Genomic DNA, 16,525 nt, shown 5'->3' on the forward strand with positions numbered 1-16,525 from the left:
AGAAGGATCTGTCAAAAAAAAAAAACTCAGAAATACTTATAATTCAGAAGAGAGAGAAACAAACACATGAGAGGTGACAAAAATTCTAGACTGCTGAAAAAGGAAAGCCCAGGGTGATAATCAGTCTATGGGCACAGTCATTCTTGAGACTCTATGGGAACTAGGAGAAAGACTTACAGAGGAAAAAAAGAAAGTGGCATACTATTTGATGTCTTTGGCCCTATTCACTTGGTTTCTATATTCTCATATAGTGTTCAGAGGAAGAACTAGTGAGAGGTATATAAGAAATTAAGCAAATTAGAGGGTCAAGATAATTAACTATGTTTTATAACAATTGACTCATAAAATGCCTTAGTTGAGGACAATGCCTGTAGCTTAAAATTCAAGAAACATATTCTCAATACAGAAAATCAGAATGCAAATATGAACCTTTTAAATACCTGAATAAGAAATTAATAGTTTCTTGAGAAAAGGGTTTGGGAACTGGGCGAGTATGTCAGGGAACTGCCAGATGCACCTTATAGAAGCATTTGATTTTCTAAACTATAAACCTGTTATTACTTTAATTTAAAAAGTCAATCTATAAAGTCCTTCTCAGATAACTCATTTTTCACATGATAGCTACAAATATATTGATGTGTGCCTGTGCTGTGTGGCTCAGCCTATCTCCTTTAGAGAAGGATGTTGGTCTATAAATAATCCCTTGTACTCTAATTATGTTTTCCCTATTTTGCATGTATCAGGCAATTTTGTATTACATCATTGTTTATTTTAGTGCAGCTATTAATAACTGCTTGTTTAAAAGGCGAAAATCTGTTGTAAATCCTCCAAATGCCAAGACAAAAAGGGGGCCTGGGCAAATTAAAAGATGTGATCAGTCAAACTCTAGAGCAAGTAAAAGATGTTTAGCAGCTGAGACTCTAGAAATCATGGCATCTATCCTTTCAAGAGTACAATACATTATGGCAAGTCTATCTCCTGGGTCTTTCATAGTGTCCCATGCCAGGGCACACTGTGATGCCAAACCATTGCCTGGCTTCTGTGTGCTTAGGCTGCTGGTACTGAAATGGCTTTCAGAGTGGGGGAAAAATAAATAAAAAGTATACTTAGTTCTATACCTGACTTTTGACTTATAAGATTCAGTTGTTCAATATTTTTAAGTGTTTACCTACATGACAAGTTCCAAGTTATTCTAGGAGTTTCCAAAATGAGTAAGATTTGTGAAGCCTCAAAATGACATTTAAGGTAGTTTGATGGGAGAAAGCTGTAGTAATGGAGTTAGTGATGGATAAAATTCCAGGAAAAAAACAAATATTTTTTTTTAATCTTTGGAACATCAGTTTTGTTATACAATTTGTGAGAAACAAATGTATTAAGAAAGCAGAGAAGAGAGAAAGGTCAGAGAGGAGCAAGGTAGGGGGAAAGTGTCGCAGGAGAAACAGTCTCTGATGTCTCTCAAAAGTGGAGGCAAAGGAGACTCCTGATGTCCAGGTGGATCAAGAGGCACTCCTGGCTGGAATCCATGCAGAGAAGCCTGAGCCAGTTTGCACACCTTGCTCCTGCAGTTCTTTGAGTCCATGTGACCAATGCCCACACCATGATGTCAGAATCCACAAAAAACAGGGTCCTCTGGCTCACCACTGGTTTGATCTGTCTCAGCTCTACATTTCGCTGGAATCACAATGTTTCTGAAAAAAAAATCTAAAGAAATTTTTGCTTCAGTAGGTTATGGAGGCTGACATTTACTTGTTTAGAAATTAAAATTTGTATTGTACTTCCAAGGACTTTTCATGTAAAGCCTTAAAAAAAACTGTAATAACTTTTAGCATTGAAAGACCTCAACATATCTACACTCAGGTGTTCAATTCCTTTTTCTTCCAACTCTGAATTATCGGTGTCAAAAAGATGGTAGCACCTAACTCACATTGTGATACTATAACAAAATGCTCTTTTCCTGATGACATTATAGAGCATGGATTAACACCTAAGAGGTAGAGACAGAGGAAGGATTCATATGAATTTCCTCATAAGGCCCTTATCAGATTTTTCACTAGAAACTCTGGAAGGAAAAATCCAGTGGATTGATACATTCAGAGTGATAAAGGACAAAATGGGGAAGCCAAGAATCCTGGAACCAGCAAAAGTGTTCTTACCGTAGAGGGAAGAAATGGAGGCATTTCCAGATGAGTGGATCCCTTCATGCTGCTGTAAAAAAAATACCTTAGACTATGGTTATTTACTAAAAGAAATTAATTCTCTCAGTTCTATAGATTGGCAAGTTCAAAGTCAAAGCACTTTGCTGGTGTAGCCTCATATGAGGGAAGAAGTAGAAAGGTTGGACTCATTTCCTCAAGCCCTCAAACACCCTGTTTTATTTTTCTTTAATTTTTTTTAATATACTAGCAATTGAACCCAGGGCCTACATATATTTTAGGTAACTGCTCTACCACTGAGGTATATCCCCAGCCTTTTTATTTTAAGAGAAGTTCTCACTAATTTCTCAGACTGGGCTTAAATATGTGATCCTCCTACCTCAGTGACATGAGTGCAAGCTTAGAGTCTGTTATGGTTTGGATATGAGGTGCCACCAAAAGCCTCTTGTGTTAATGCAGAAATATTCAAAAGTAAAATTATTGGATTGTGAGAGCTATAAACTAATCAGGCCATCCGACTTTCAATGGACTAACTGTGGGCAGGTGGGGCATGGCTGAAAGAGGTGAGTCACTGAGGTTATACCCTGTAAGGGTGCTTTTCTACTATGACCCCCTCTTGATGTGCTGCCTCGCCTTGGGCCCAGAGCAAATGGACTTGGCTCTCTATTAACCAAGACCCCTTAAATCATGAGCCTGGGTAAAGTTTTAATCCTCTAAGTTGTTCTCATTGGGGGACTTGGTACAGTGACAAAAATCTAACTGAAGAAGTGGGGTCATTATTGTGACTAACCTGATCATGTGGATCAGAAACCTCAAAGCTGTTTTGCAGGAAGAGTTTTTATTAGTTTAGAGGTGCACGCTGGAAAAGCTGTAGAATGTGGTAAACAGAGCTTAATGGGAGATTCTGATAGGAGCTCAAAGAGGAATGACAACAAGAATGCAGATCATGTTCATGAGGTTTCAGATGGAAATCAGGACTCTGTATGGAATTGGACTGGAGGTCACCCACATTATGTTCTGGCAAAGAATTTGATTATGTTTTCTCAAGAATTTGATTATATTTTTACTATGTCCCAAGACTCTATGTGAGACTAAACTTTAAAGAGACGGATTAATTAATCTGGAGGTGGAAATTTCAAGGTAGCACAGCCTGCATTCACTAGCATGGATATTGCCAGCCGCTTTTAGCCTGGTTTATTATGAGAATGGGGAGCAGAAAACAGAGCTAAGGGATTCCAAAACCTTGAAGTTTGGCCAGAAATGTCTTGTAAAGCTGTGGATAAGGAAGATATACTTATTAAAGATATTATAACACCCAAAGAGATGCTAAGTACTTTGGCCAAACACAGTAGAAAAGATAGCTTGAGGGCATCTCAAGAAGTTTAAGACTAATCACACTAAGGGCTCCAGGATAAAGAAGAGAGTATTTCCTTGAAAAGAAATTATGGGACATTATCCTGGCCCAGGGAATGCCTAAAAAGTTGCCTCACTCTGCTGAGGCATACAGGCTCTCAGAGGCCACTTCAGCCTTGATTCCTTACACAATGCAAGCACTTGTTACAATGTGACATCAGCAACTGAGTAAGGTGTGGATGGAGATGAACTGGAATGGAATTCTGTATGTTACTGAAGCTACACTGCTATGGGCTAGTATCAGAGTGATTTCCCTTTCCACGTTAAATGGTATGGTGGGAACCACAACCAAATACTTATAGAATATACCCAAAAGAAAAAGGGATGGGAATTCAAATATTTTACTAAAAACATCAACTAAATATGAGAAGATAATCACATAAGGATGTGAAGCACAGTGAATCAAGAGCTTGCTCTGCTCTCCTTATAAGGATACAAGTTGCAGTGACACAACGACTTGCTCTACTCCCTTATGATAGATGTCTGCTGTCTGTCATAAAAGAATATAGCAAGTCATTGTTTCACTGTATTAGAATGCCATTTCTGAAAAAAAGACCTTATTCGTAGATGTTGGACTAGAACCTAAACATATGCTTAGGAGATATAATTTAACCTCTAACACTCTCTGTTCCTATTTTTCTGAGAGTTTTTATCCATAGGTGTTGAATTTTGTAATATGATTTTTCCTACATCAATCCATTCAACCCTATGACTTCCTGGGCTTGCCAATAAAGTACATTATACATTGGGATTTTCATGCCTATATTTATGATGAACTTTGGTCTGTCACTTTTGGGTTTCTTCCATTATTTTATTTTGGCACTGTCTTTTCCAGTTTGACTATGTAGTAATACCAGCTTCATAAAATAAGTCGTGAATTATTCCCTGTTCCTTCCATTTCCTGAAATGGCTGTATAGAATTGGTACTAGATCTTCTTATAAATGTGTGGGAAAATTCTCCCAGTGACATCTATATCTGAAGATGTTTTTGGAGATTTTTAAATCAGGATCATAATTTCCTTAGTGGTCATTGAACCATCTAATATTTATGTTCTCGTGGTAGTTCATGCATCTCCAAAAATCCGTCTATTTCATCTCGATTGTAGTTTGTGTGTTCAAAGTTGTTAGGTTGTATTGATCCATTTTCTGTTACTCTCATGAAATACCTGAGACTAGATACTCAAAGGATTGCCAGATAGACACTGGAAGGGACTCTAGGTATGATAGAAGTCTTTCATCTGCAGACCCAAATTTCAGTTCATAGATGAATTTCTGAGGTGAAATCTCTTGCCTACATTCAAGACTTCCTGTCTTAGAAACAGTATTAATGTACTGCATCACCATTTCTTTTTTGATACTGAAGTTCTTTTACCGAAATGGTGTCTTTTATTCTTCATGTGCATTCATATCTTCCATCATCATTTCAAAAAGCTATAGGACTTCCTTCTCTGACAGTGACTTTCTCTGAAGGTCCTGATGAGCAGTCCTGCCTGCAAATGTAATCTTCAGGTTGGGAAAAGGAGCTTTCTCTGTTTTTGCTCCCTAGAATTCTTAGGCTGGAAAATCTGTCCAGAAATTTAGGGTATGTCTTCCCAGGTTCCCCAGGGTGACAAGGCAATGGAAGGTGCTAAGATCCTTTCTGTGCTACATTGCTCCCCTGACAGCTGTGGACTGAAGCAGAGGAAGGATTGGGGGCCCCTGCAGTGGAGCCATGGGGCTGGGTGGTGCTGCCACAGCCAGTGCTGCTCCATATTTCCCTGCAGCACCAGGACAGAGAGAGGACCCTCATTCAGCAAGCTACAATCACAGAGTTCAGGGATCTGGGTAGATTCACCTTCCGCCTTGCACACCATTAGTCCAGCCCAGCCCAGTCCGACCACTGTGGCCCCAAGAGTAACATTTCTGAAGACCAAAACCCTGACTGGAAATTCTCTTTGGTGTTGACATGTGAGCTTTAGTTTTTAGCAAGAATTCTGTTTCTGAAAGTAATTTTGAATAGAACTCTTTTATAGGCAACCCACCAATGTGGTAAATGCACTGTTTTGGATCATCCAGGCATTTTAGCTATTCCTTTTATGCTAAGAAGTATACTATTGGGGATGATAGCTCACATGGGCTATCATCCCCAATAGTTGAGAGTGACATCTTCACAGAAAAATACACACTTTTAATTCTGAAGATGAGATTTTCTTATAGCTGACAATCCAGCATATAGAAAGAATATTACTGAATAAGTGTTTGATACCATTTCTGTACTGAGACTTACCAAAAATAACATTAAATTTCAAAGAAGTCCTTTTAGGGTTCAAGGGGAAAGGGAACCAGCAGCAAATGGCCCATGAACTTCCTATCTAAATAGTGCATTTTGAATCTTATCTGACCACAAGCCAACTCAAAGAATCCCATGACCTACACATCTACACTTTGAGAAGAAGAGCTTTTGTCTTGATAAAACAGGAACAGACTCACCCTTTACCCTGCTGGCCTCCAGAGAACTCAATCTGAAAAGCTTATTTTCTAAGTGTCAGAAGTCTCATGGTTGCATCCACAAAAAGGACAGGATTATTCTTTAGAATAGGGATTCATAATTTAGATCTTGCACATTCTCATGATGCCAGAGTAGTGCCTTTACAAGCAAACGCCTTAACTAAATGTATTTGTAAGGTTAAAATAGTCCACAGATATATTATTCTACCTCTGTAAAAAAGCTGGCTCTTCAAAGAGTGGTGGAGGGGTTAATGGATTAATTTCTAAACTTCCTTCTTTTGCCTCTACTTCTTTCTAATACATAATCCTGGCACCATAAAACCAGACACACAGTCATTCAAGTGGGTGACATGTGTAATTTAAGTCAAAGGAATTCTGCCTCTTTGCTTACTCTGAATGACTAGGTACCAAAATGCAATGCAGACAGAGAATGGAGACCAAACTTGATCTGTCTGTACAAGGCAACTGTGTCTATAGTGAGATGAGGGATCACTACCAGCAATGAACAGGTGACCTCTATGTTCTCAACAAGAGATCAGTGTCAGGTGTAAGATTCAGAATTGTCTAGCAACAGCATTGCTGTGTGTCAGATAGGCAGGGCTTTTCACAGCTGGCAAGATGAGCCATATATCAGTGAGAAATGCCAAGAGTAGAAAACAAAGAAACAGACCTCAGTTAACCAAAGAGGAATCTTTACCCTGCCATGTTCACTCAAAAAAGAAAATACTGAAACTATACCTGTGGACATGCCAGGAACAGGCTACCCAGATAACTCTACAAAGTATCAGGAAGCAGTGAGTGCCGTCTGGTTTCTCTGCCAATTCAAAGCAGAAATGGAAACCAGAAACATTTAATGACAGAGTCAGTAAATGGCAAAAAGGAAACACCAGGTAGTTTCCAACCTAAAAGGGAAAGCCCTCTCCTCCCAAAAACATCAAACAAATAAAATTGAAGCAAGTAAAGATTCTAATACAAAATAAACAAATATTAAAACGTCAAAACAGCTTCCTTTGCTGGTGGGTTATATCTGTTAGGATGAAAGCAACCGCAGGACTGGTCTCAGTAACTGATTCTATAGTCATAACTGAAAAAAGGAAAAGTAGTATGTAGGGGGCATGGAGCTTAGACTCAGTAAATAAACAAAAAGGGATAATTAGCCCATCGAAATTGTTTGTTGTTGTATTATTTAAATCTTTTTTTGGAGCACTGTAGCGGGACTGCATGGTGAGCACAACAAAATGGTTTATCTTTCCCCTACTTAAATCATTTATGTTTTCATCTTACCTGGTGTTGAAAACTGGCAAGAGTTTTTTTATATTGCTTTTCATAGTGAGAGCAAAAGATACATACTTGGTCTTATGACAATAATAAATATTCTAGGGAAAAAAATGAAGAAGAGGGGAAAGATGAAATTTTATAAATCTTCAATACATGACTGACTATTGACAACTTATATATTTTTTCAGAAACAATATAAAAGTAAACATAAGGATGGCTTCCTGACCAAAAACCCTCTCTATTTCCCAGTTAACATACAAAACAATGCTAAAATGTCTGTATGAAAATTGAATGATAGTCAAACTGAAAATCATTTAATACTCTATTTGTATCAGCCTTCAGCAAAGCAAACACACCAAACTTAAAATAACTCTATGTTCAGCTTTAAAAAAAAATTCATTACACAAAACCCAATTGAAATCAACTCAAAAGGGCAAATAAATATAATTACATAATTAGATACACACAGCCCTCAGAGGTCTTTTTTACCTTTCATAACTACAGTGAATTCATTTCATTCTATGTACTGGGCACTCTGTACTCTTGGAGAATCTGTGGATTTAGGGTGAGTCTGGGCTTAACTGTTCTTGTCATTTCTCTGTATAAATTTCTGTACTTGATGATTTCTTGGTGCTTTCCCTTTATCCCTGTTTCTGTGCCCGTTTTCCTCTTTTCCCCACAGCTACTTAAACTTGACTACTGTCTCCATTCATCAAAGCACTACTCCTACAAGGACAGTGCATGTATGAACTTGCATTGAAGATTTAGACACCAGACAACAGACTAGAACACAAAACAGTAACCACTATGAAAATCAACATCAGATAACACCATCTGAACATTCTCTGCCCAGAGTGACCACAGGACCATGGCCAAGAGCCATGCTGTTCACTAAATCTCAGTCTATTATCATGTTGTAGACTCATTCTTCAATGACATATCCCCTCTGCCCATCACAAGGCCTAATAAGCCTGCATCTCCTCCTCACAGGAATTTATCATACATAGCATTTTAGCCTTCAAACCCTTTCTCACTACCCCCCAGACGAATCTTTACACACTCCCCTGCAGAATAAGCCTTAGGCGTTTTGATAAGTAAAATGACTGCTTACAACACCTTTCTACTCTTGCAACTAGGATCAAACAGAGCCTCAAAACTAGATTTTGTTTAACTTGAACCATATTAAATGTTTTCAGGCTTTTCTCTCCTACTCTTTAGTCAGCTTTTTCATTTGCAAGAACAATCTTAGGAAAGAAAAAGTTTATCTGGGGCTACAGTTTCAGAGTGTCAGTTCATAGATAGCCAACTCCATTGCTCTAGGCCCAAATGAGGCAGAACATCAGGACAAAATGGGATGGCAGAGGAGAACAGCTCAGGAAATGGCATCAGAAAGCGGAGGGAAAGTGCTGCACTGCAGATCGGGGACAATATATAAATTCCAAAGGCACACTCCCAATGACCCAACTCCTCCAGTCACATATTATCTGCCTGTAGTCACCACCCAGTTAATCCATTCAAGTAGATTCATGCACTGATTAAGTTAAGGCTCTCATAACCCAAATGTTTCACTTCTGAACTTTCTTGAATTGCCTCACATGCGGACCTTTGGGAACACCTCATATCTAAACCAAAACACCTGCCAGCCAGAAATCATATTTGAAACAATAGTAAATTTCCAGCTATAGGAAGGGTAATTCACATGGAGCCTAGAAAGTCCTTAAGTGCTCAGGGAACGTTGCTGTTCACAGAGTCCATGGAAGTGAGGACAAGAGGACTGAGTACTTACTTTCCATACCATTATGGGGAAGGGGGAGTAAAGGTGAGAAATAGAGAAATACAGAAAATAGGAGAGGAGAAAAACCATGAAAAAAAAAAGCCTAAAATCTTGGGAAATTGGTGTTATGAGATAACAAACATTTCAAGATTCACAGCAAATACACAGAAAGAGAATGAAATGGAAGAGACTGCCTTCAAATGCTGCTGCACCAATAAAAGACCGTTTGGGCGGATTATTTCTGGAGTTGTAAAGGGGAGCAGGCAGGGGTCATTTGCAAGGACTTTTGCCTCATTGACTTCTGTTTCCTCCAGGGTCCTTTTTGGCTGATCTGTCATCTATGGTTCAGTAGGAGAGGAGTTATTTTCACTTTCTCCCTTTTCGCCTCGTGGCTCTCGGCTCTTTAGAATCACGTTGAGCTCAGACAACAGCTGGCTACTGTCAGTTTTGTGTAGGGTTATGAGATACAACACTTCAGTGTTTATTTCAGAGATCTTTTTGAAAACACTTGTGTTTGGCTTCTACCTCTGACTGCCTGGACCTCTGTGTTTACTCATTATGAAAAATAAATAAATAAATAAAAGGAAAAGGAAAAAGACGAGACTGTCTGTGACAATAAGAATCCTCTTCAAAAGGCAGGCTGCCCTGTTGAGGGGAAAGAAATTAAGATAATGGAGAGGCTAATGCAGTTGGCGCCCACCCTGTCTGGTGGTCTGGTGTCTGCTGAGGATGTCTGAGTGAAACCATGTCCAGTTTTTCCTAAAGCTTGCCTTGTGTGCCTGACTCACAGATTGTCAATGAATGGTCAATAGTTAAACCACTTCCTTTTTGGAAGATTATTCCTTCTAAGTAGTCTAGACAAAATTCCTTCAGAAGTTGTCCTTTGGGCAATGGCTTCCCTTTCCTCTACCTCTCATTATTTCTTTATCTATGGAGAAAACGAGATTTTTATAAAATATCTTTGAGAATGGAATCAGACATACATGGGTTCAAATTTATAATTCTTTCTGACTCAATCAACTGTATAAACAGGGACCCGGTTTCATTTGCAGAGCCTCATTATCTTTATGTTAAAATCTTCCTTTTAATTTAATTTTATTTATTTATTTATTTATTTACTTCATTCTTGGCCTGTCTGGCCTTTTCATCCAGGCACAGCAGAAAATAAGTTACAACAAAAAAAACACTGTTTCTTAAGAGCAAAGAAAAAAATTTTAAAATTAGATGAGAAGAAAATTCTACATTGACCACCACACACACACACACACACACACACACACACACACACACACACGTTTTGACACTATATGTGTGTGTGTGTGTTTTCACTATGCTGAATCTGCTGAATCACTATTTTCCATGATTCCAACTTGATGACTCAATAATTTTCAGCGCCAATCTCTTAGCTCAGGATCAATAAAGATTTGAGGAGCTGGGAGATTTGGAAGGAATGTATACTTTAACATAAGAGACACCAACTTCAATGCTTCATTCTGCCACTTGCTGGCTGAGTGATTTAAAAGAAATTGCTTGACCTCTCAGACTCTGTTTCTTCCTTTATAAAACAATATGAATAATGTCCACCTCTTAAAGATGTCATATAAATTAAAAGGGATAAGTCATATAAGGCTATAATTCCAGACAAACATTTAATATGTATTAGTTTTGTTATATCAATCAACTACAATTTTTATAAGGATTCCTGTTCAAGAAGGTAGTCTCGGGACTCAGCTAGATCAATTGAGAATTATTTAAGCGACCAAACTTTAAAGCTACATATGTCAAATTTTTTATCAACTTGCAAACCACACCAAGCTACTTTTTTTGCCATGAAACCCAAAGCACCAAAAGAGCACCCCAAAAAATGTGCAAATGGAATCCCAGCATTGACACAATCGTTTCTACATGGACCTTTTTCTTATCCCAATGCCAAAAGTCTACCTAAAGGCACTAAGACAGGGTGGATACAGCAACGGGCTAATTTTTTAATTATTGTGATCAGGGTGACTAGGATCCTCTCTGTACATTTTTGCCTTTATTTTCTCAATTTTGTCCTTGTAGGTCAGAGATACTTGAGAGAAGATAATTTTTTTCTATAATTTTCACTAAAAAAATGTAACTGGAGTCAAAACTGCAAAATCAGAAGTGAAAGAAAGAAATTGCTTCCTAGTGTCTGTCCTTTCAACTCTGCAGAGGACAGTTTTTCAGATCTTGAACTTGGTTTTTGTCGTTCAGCAAACACACACTGCCCTCTGTTGGAAAAATGGCACACTTCCACCCTGTAAAAAGTGCAGGAAAGATCCACCTATGGATTAGCTGATGGGAAATGGTAAGAATCTTGTCTAAAATTTTCGGGGACCCATTCTTTCCTAGTTGGGACAAAAGAAGGGAAATGAATAACAGGAGATCCACAGGAACTTGCACCTGATACAGTCCTTGAGAGAGATGTTTGTTAAGAAAACAAAAGCTGCACATATTATTAAAACAAGGGACTTTAGTTTCAAATTTGTGCTTGTAGTTTTAACCCTCCCTCATTGTTTCTGAGGCAAAAGTAGAGGAGGCAGCTCACTGACGACTTCTTGTGAGACTGAAAAGAATCACTTGCAACTTGAAAAGGAAGTAGAAATGCCCTGCTCAGCTTTGGGCTCTGGAGGACTGAAATGCTTCTGATCAGAGTACAAAAGTAAGGAACAATGAAGCTTATATTTGTTACAGTGTTGCTTATTGCTGCCTCTCTAGTACCTTACTTATTACAATTTTAAATTCATGGTAAGCACTTAATTCCTAATAATATTGTTAAGCAAAAGCTGAACCCAGAGATTCAGTTCCAACCTCAGGCTTTTACCAAGTCCAAGGAGGAGGTAAATATACAAAAAAAAAAAAAAAAGTATTGGAAAAATTTAATGAAATACAAAAGAACAACACTTATATAAAGGCTAATGAGTGATGGCCTTTGATAAGCAAAGATAATGAAAATGAAAGCACATAAAACAATATTACTCAGATATTCAAAGAAACTTCAAGGGAAATACAAAAGAATCTCTCTAGAGAATGAATTTTCAAGTATGTAAAAATCCTCAGTGAGTAATCTAACAGTAGCCATATACTCAATTTTAAAATATACTCACAACCTTCTTTGTATTATATTCTATATGTAATGGTAATGTGGATGCCTCATCAGTTGTTCAATGGCTTTGACTCCAGGAAGAGCAAGCCAGACTTTCAACTTAGAGAATAACTTTCACCAATGTGATACATCTGTAGCCACTGATTTATAGCACCTTTTAGTAATTCCAAACAAAATAAATCCACTGTGAAGTATTAACTAACAACTAGAATTGAGGATCTATTTATATTAATATAATATAATTTGATAATTCATCTTATAAAGAGATCTATAATAGCACCATCTGATCTACAGATAATAGGGTATTCTAATAAATAGTACATCTGTTCCCAGAAAGGCTTCTGAAGAAATCCACAAGTCAAACCCAGAGGAGCAAAGGTAAGTGATTGGCAGCGTGTGGCCCATTCCCAAGAGGAAGAAGAGCTGTGCTCCTCTGAGCATGCCAACGCTATTCTTTCCAGATTAGTCAAATAAGTGTCTTCACCTCCACAGGAATAAAGGAAGATGTCAAGACCAAAAGTGGGCTTTTAAATCTCCCCACATGGAAAGCAGAGAAATGAGAAATGTGTCCCTTAAAATCACTGTCTTTGCCCTCTGAACCTATTTGGACTTAACTGCTATACCTACGGAGAACCATGAGCGTGTTTATCTCCAAAGAAGATGTAGCCTTGCTTCTATGCCTTCATGAAACCCCCAATACCAACCCCAGTAAGTTTGGTTATTTTCTCAAAACCACTGGGGGATAGCTCAGATTTTTCCAAAGATGGCTCTGGGTCACATCATTAATTAAATTAATTCCAAAGCAACTTTATATACAGGGTTGAAAATTCAGTCCCTATTGGATTAACCATCTCTAATTTTGTCCAACTACATTATCCTCATTGCATGTCAGATAATCTGCATTTAGTTCAAATGACAACATTAAGATATAATGCATAACAAAATGCAAACAACATAGAGATCTCCAAGTTTGAATTAAGCTCTTTTCTATTATCAAATTCCCAGTGAGAGATCATAGTTAAATTTTTAAATCCTCTTGCAATTTAAATTTTAAAGATGTTAAGTTTCAAGGAAATTAAAACCTCAAATTAGATTATATTGCTATTGGAAGTTAAAATTTCAAATACAAAATTCTTGATTTAACATCTCCAAATGACACTTTCCAATCTCTGCTCATTTAAGCCAGGGTTTTTCAACATCTGAAGAAAAACAGATTCTTTCAACGGGTTGGTTTAGACATTTATGGGGAATGGCCATGGGTTTCTGGAGACATTGAATTAATTAACTCCCCAGAGTCTCTTTTATAAAATGTCCATGGAATTAATAGAACACAAAAGTTATTGTCATATGGACTCAATACCCACCACACTTAGAAATCCCAGTGATCCCTATTCCCCCAAACAATTTTAAAATTATATTCTAAGAATTCAATACTTTTAGCAAAGACCACAGCAGAAGCTCAATAGTATCTGAAGGAAAGAAGACAAATGGAAGAAATCTTGGTTGGCTTCAGTTTTGCCAGGTTTGAACGGGTCAAGGCCAGTATTTCTGACTCCTTAGCCTGTGAAATTCACTTCAGAAATATCTCTTTTTGAGATGAATTTTCATTAATAGTACTGAGGAGATCAGCCTATCTGCCCATTCTACCACCTCTCAGAGAGAAGCTCTAACTTACAAAATTTAAAAATCTACAATTGTGGCAGACTTACTTAGCAGGTCTTATCAATTGTTTCTCCTTCTCAAGGATTTTTATTAAGAACCTCAATTTTCATCCTCCACACCTCCAAATTGGACACAGGTTCTTTCTGGAGATGTGGCACCAGGCGCCCAGGTGAGCAGGTGTAGCGGGTACCTGTTAGCACTGTGGCTTTCCTTACTTCCAAATGGGCCTCCTAAGGAAGATTCCTCTGATCTAGGAAATTAACCAAACCAGACCCAACTTGAGGCCCCATACAGGATGTGCATCTTGAGATGTGAAGGCCACCTACATCTAAGCACTGTTCCTATATTTTTCACCTGGATACAGAATGGGATTTGGGGAAGTCCATCAATGGCATGTTTCCCCATACCTTGCACAAACAATTTAAATCTTGAAACCGCTTAGAATTCTGATGTCCCCACAGAAGCCAGGAAGATAATAGTTTTAAAAGAGCAGATATCTTTCTGTTAACTCAGCTAAAACACTTCAAGAATCACATTTTCTATAATAATGTTTTTGCCTCCACCCAGCTGCAGCTTCACTCTGAAACTCTCCCTTGCTAAGGACATGTGGCCTGTGCCTTTTTCTGTTTACATGCACAGAGATCAGACCTACATACTGTAATTGAGTTTCTACCCACAACATACCTATCCCTGAAGGTTTCTATGAGCCACTCGTCCTCAGAAAGATTCTGTCCACTTACACAGCACTCATGTGGTCCCCTCACACATCTGCACAGCCAAGTACTTTTACAATAACTGCTTACTTCAGTCAGTCGCCAAGGTCAAACAGCCATGTGACTGGTTTAAAGCCACTTGGACAGGCTATAGCAGTTAAAAGCAAACAACACAACTATAAAACTCTCTCTCTGGCCTAATATAAGCCTCCATAAACTGTCAAGGTCATAGTGACCTGCCTAACCCAAAAGCCTTTCTATAGTAGAAGTTTGCTGCCCTACTTGGAAGTCTTTGCTTTTAATCCTCATTGCTCTGGTCAGTTGACCAAATGCTGAAATCTCCAAGGGTACCCCAATAGCACATCTCTTCCTTTCTCAGGTTCAGAATAAACTAAGAAATACAACTGAGGATTGACAAACCAGAAATCAAAAGGCCAAGTCTTGTTCTTGATCAAGATCAAGTTGGAGAATGGAGTTTTGCATGAGTGATTAGCAATGTTCTAACTATTCAATCCCAGAATAAGAGACGTTTTATCCATCTACAGGCAACAGTGCTGGTTTCCCCTGCTGCCAAGCATGACAACTCTTTTCTTCCCAAATGTACCGATTGTATAGGTGATTTACTCTCTCCAGAGGGAGAATGCATACAGAGGAGAAAAACAGGAGACTATTTAAAGACATTATATTCTCATGAAAATCAGAGAAGTGAAGAAATAAAAGTATTTTTATAATATTCAATAGAACTTGGGATAACTGCTGGTTACTGATCTGAGTCTTTTGGCCATCAATCTCTCTGGGTAGCGGCTTGGTCCTGTTGATTCTTGGATCTTCAGTACTCAGAACCATGCTTGACATTTATTTATCTATTTATGCCTCACCTTTAAAAAGATTTATGGTAACATTATGATTTGAAAAATAATCCATAAAGACCACTGAAATTGAAGGAAAATGAGAAAATGAAAAATAAGTTCAACCTTCAGAAAATATTAGAATGTAAAAATATGACCTCCTGGATGGAATTATTATTTCAAGCTTCTGGCACAAAGTTCAAAAAGGAAACATGAATACCATCAGTAGTCACCCAGCAAGGCTATCACCCTTGTTGCTCAGTATAACCAAAGGATATCACCTGGAAGATTGTAGTCATATACCTTAAAAAGGAGACAGCTGAAAATATTTGGAAAATAGCACTTAGAACTATCTCAGTGTGTCTGTGTGGTCATATGACATGAAATGAGAGGTGAACCAGAGTAAGAAAGAGAGGAAGAGAGGAAAAGAAGAGAGAGACGAAAGAGTGACCAGGACCCATATCATGCTGAGGGCATTATACACCAGGATAAAAGACCTTGGTCTAGAGCTAGAGGACAATGGAGAACCATTGAAAAATGTCGTTTGTTTCAAAGAACAACAGTCAAGACTTCAGAATTTCTTCCTCTATCACGTGCTAGAGTCGGGTTTGGTATTCTCTGTATAGTACCATCCATTTTCCAATTGGGACATTTTTGAAAGTGAAAGAGAATGCTGTAAAAATTACTTCATGACAACAGGCAATAAACCATGCTGAACTTAACAAACCAGGACTTACTTACTGATCCTTACAAATCCCCAAATCCTATGACCTTCTTCCCCTTTTATGTTGACCAGCCCTCTCTTTATTCCACACTGCTCAAGAAGCCACATTCTGCTTGGCACAATGAAGGAGTGACAGCCAGTCTAAAGAGCAAGTCAGTTTCCTTCATTTCATATTTCCTTGGCTGCATATGATAAGCCCATAAAATTCAACAGCCCATAAAAATAGACAGCTTAATTTTATAAAACCTCTCCTTTACCACCCTGCTTTATTATTAACCCCTTTACCTTCACTCCACTGAAGTGCAAGAGTGGTTGGGAACAAATTTAATGCATGGATTTATTTTAA

At 38.1% G+C, this 16,525-nt stretch overlaps 1 protein-coding gene and 1 long non-coding RNA gene across 2 annotated transcripts in view; both read right to left on the minus strand.

The window, feature by feature from the left end:
- The window catches only part of LOC110598989 (uncharacterized), a 197,445-nt gene that overhangs the window by 76,856 nt on the left and 104,064 nt on the right, over positions 1-16,525 (minus strand). The gene's annotated exons all lie outside the window — the stretch shown is intronic.
- On the minus strand, positions 1,295-14,795 carry LOC120889825 (uncharacterized). Its single transcript, XR_005733980.2, has 3 exons — positions 14,579-14,795; positions 2,154-2,205; positions 1,295-1,701 (listed from the first exon to the last, which is right to left on the minus strand). It is a non-coding gene; the product is annotated as an uncharacterized LOC120889825 (long non-coding RNA).

This window comes from Ictidomys tridecemlineatus, chromosome 4, assembly GCF_052094955.1.
Source record: "Ictidomys tridecemlineatus isolate mIctTri1 chromosome 4, mIctTri1.hap1, whole genome shotgun sequence".
NCBI classification, from domain to species: domain Eukaryota; kingdom Metazoa; phylum Chordata; class Mammalia; order Rodentia; family Sciuridae; genus Ictidomys; species Ictidomys tridecemlineatus.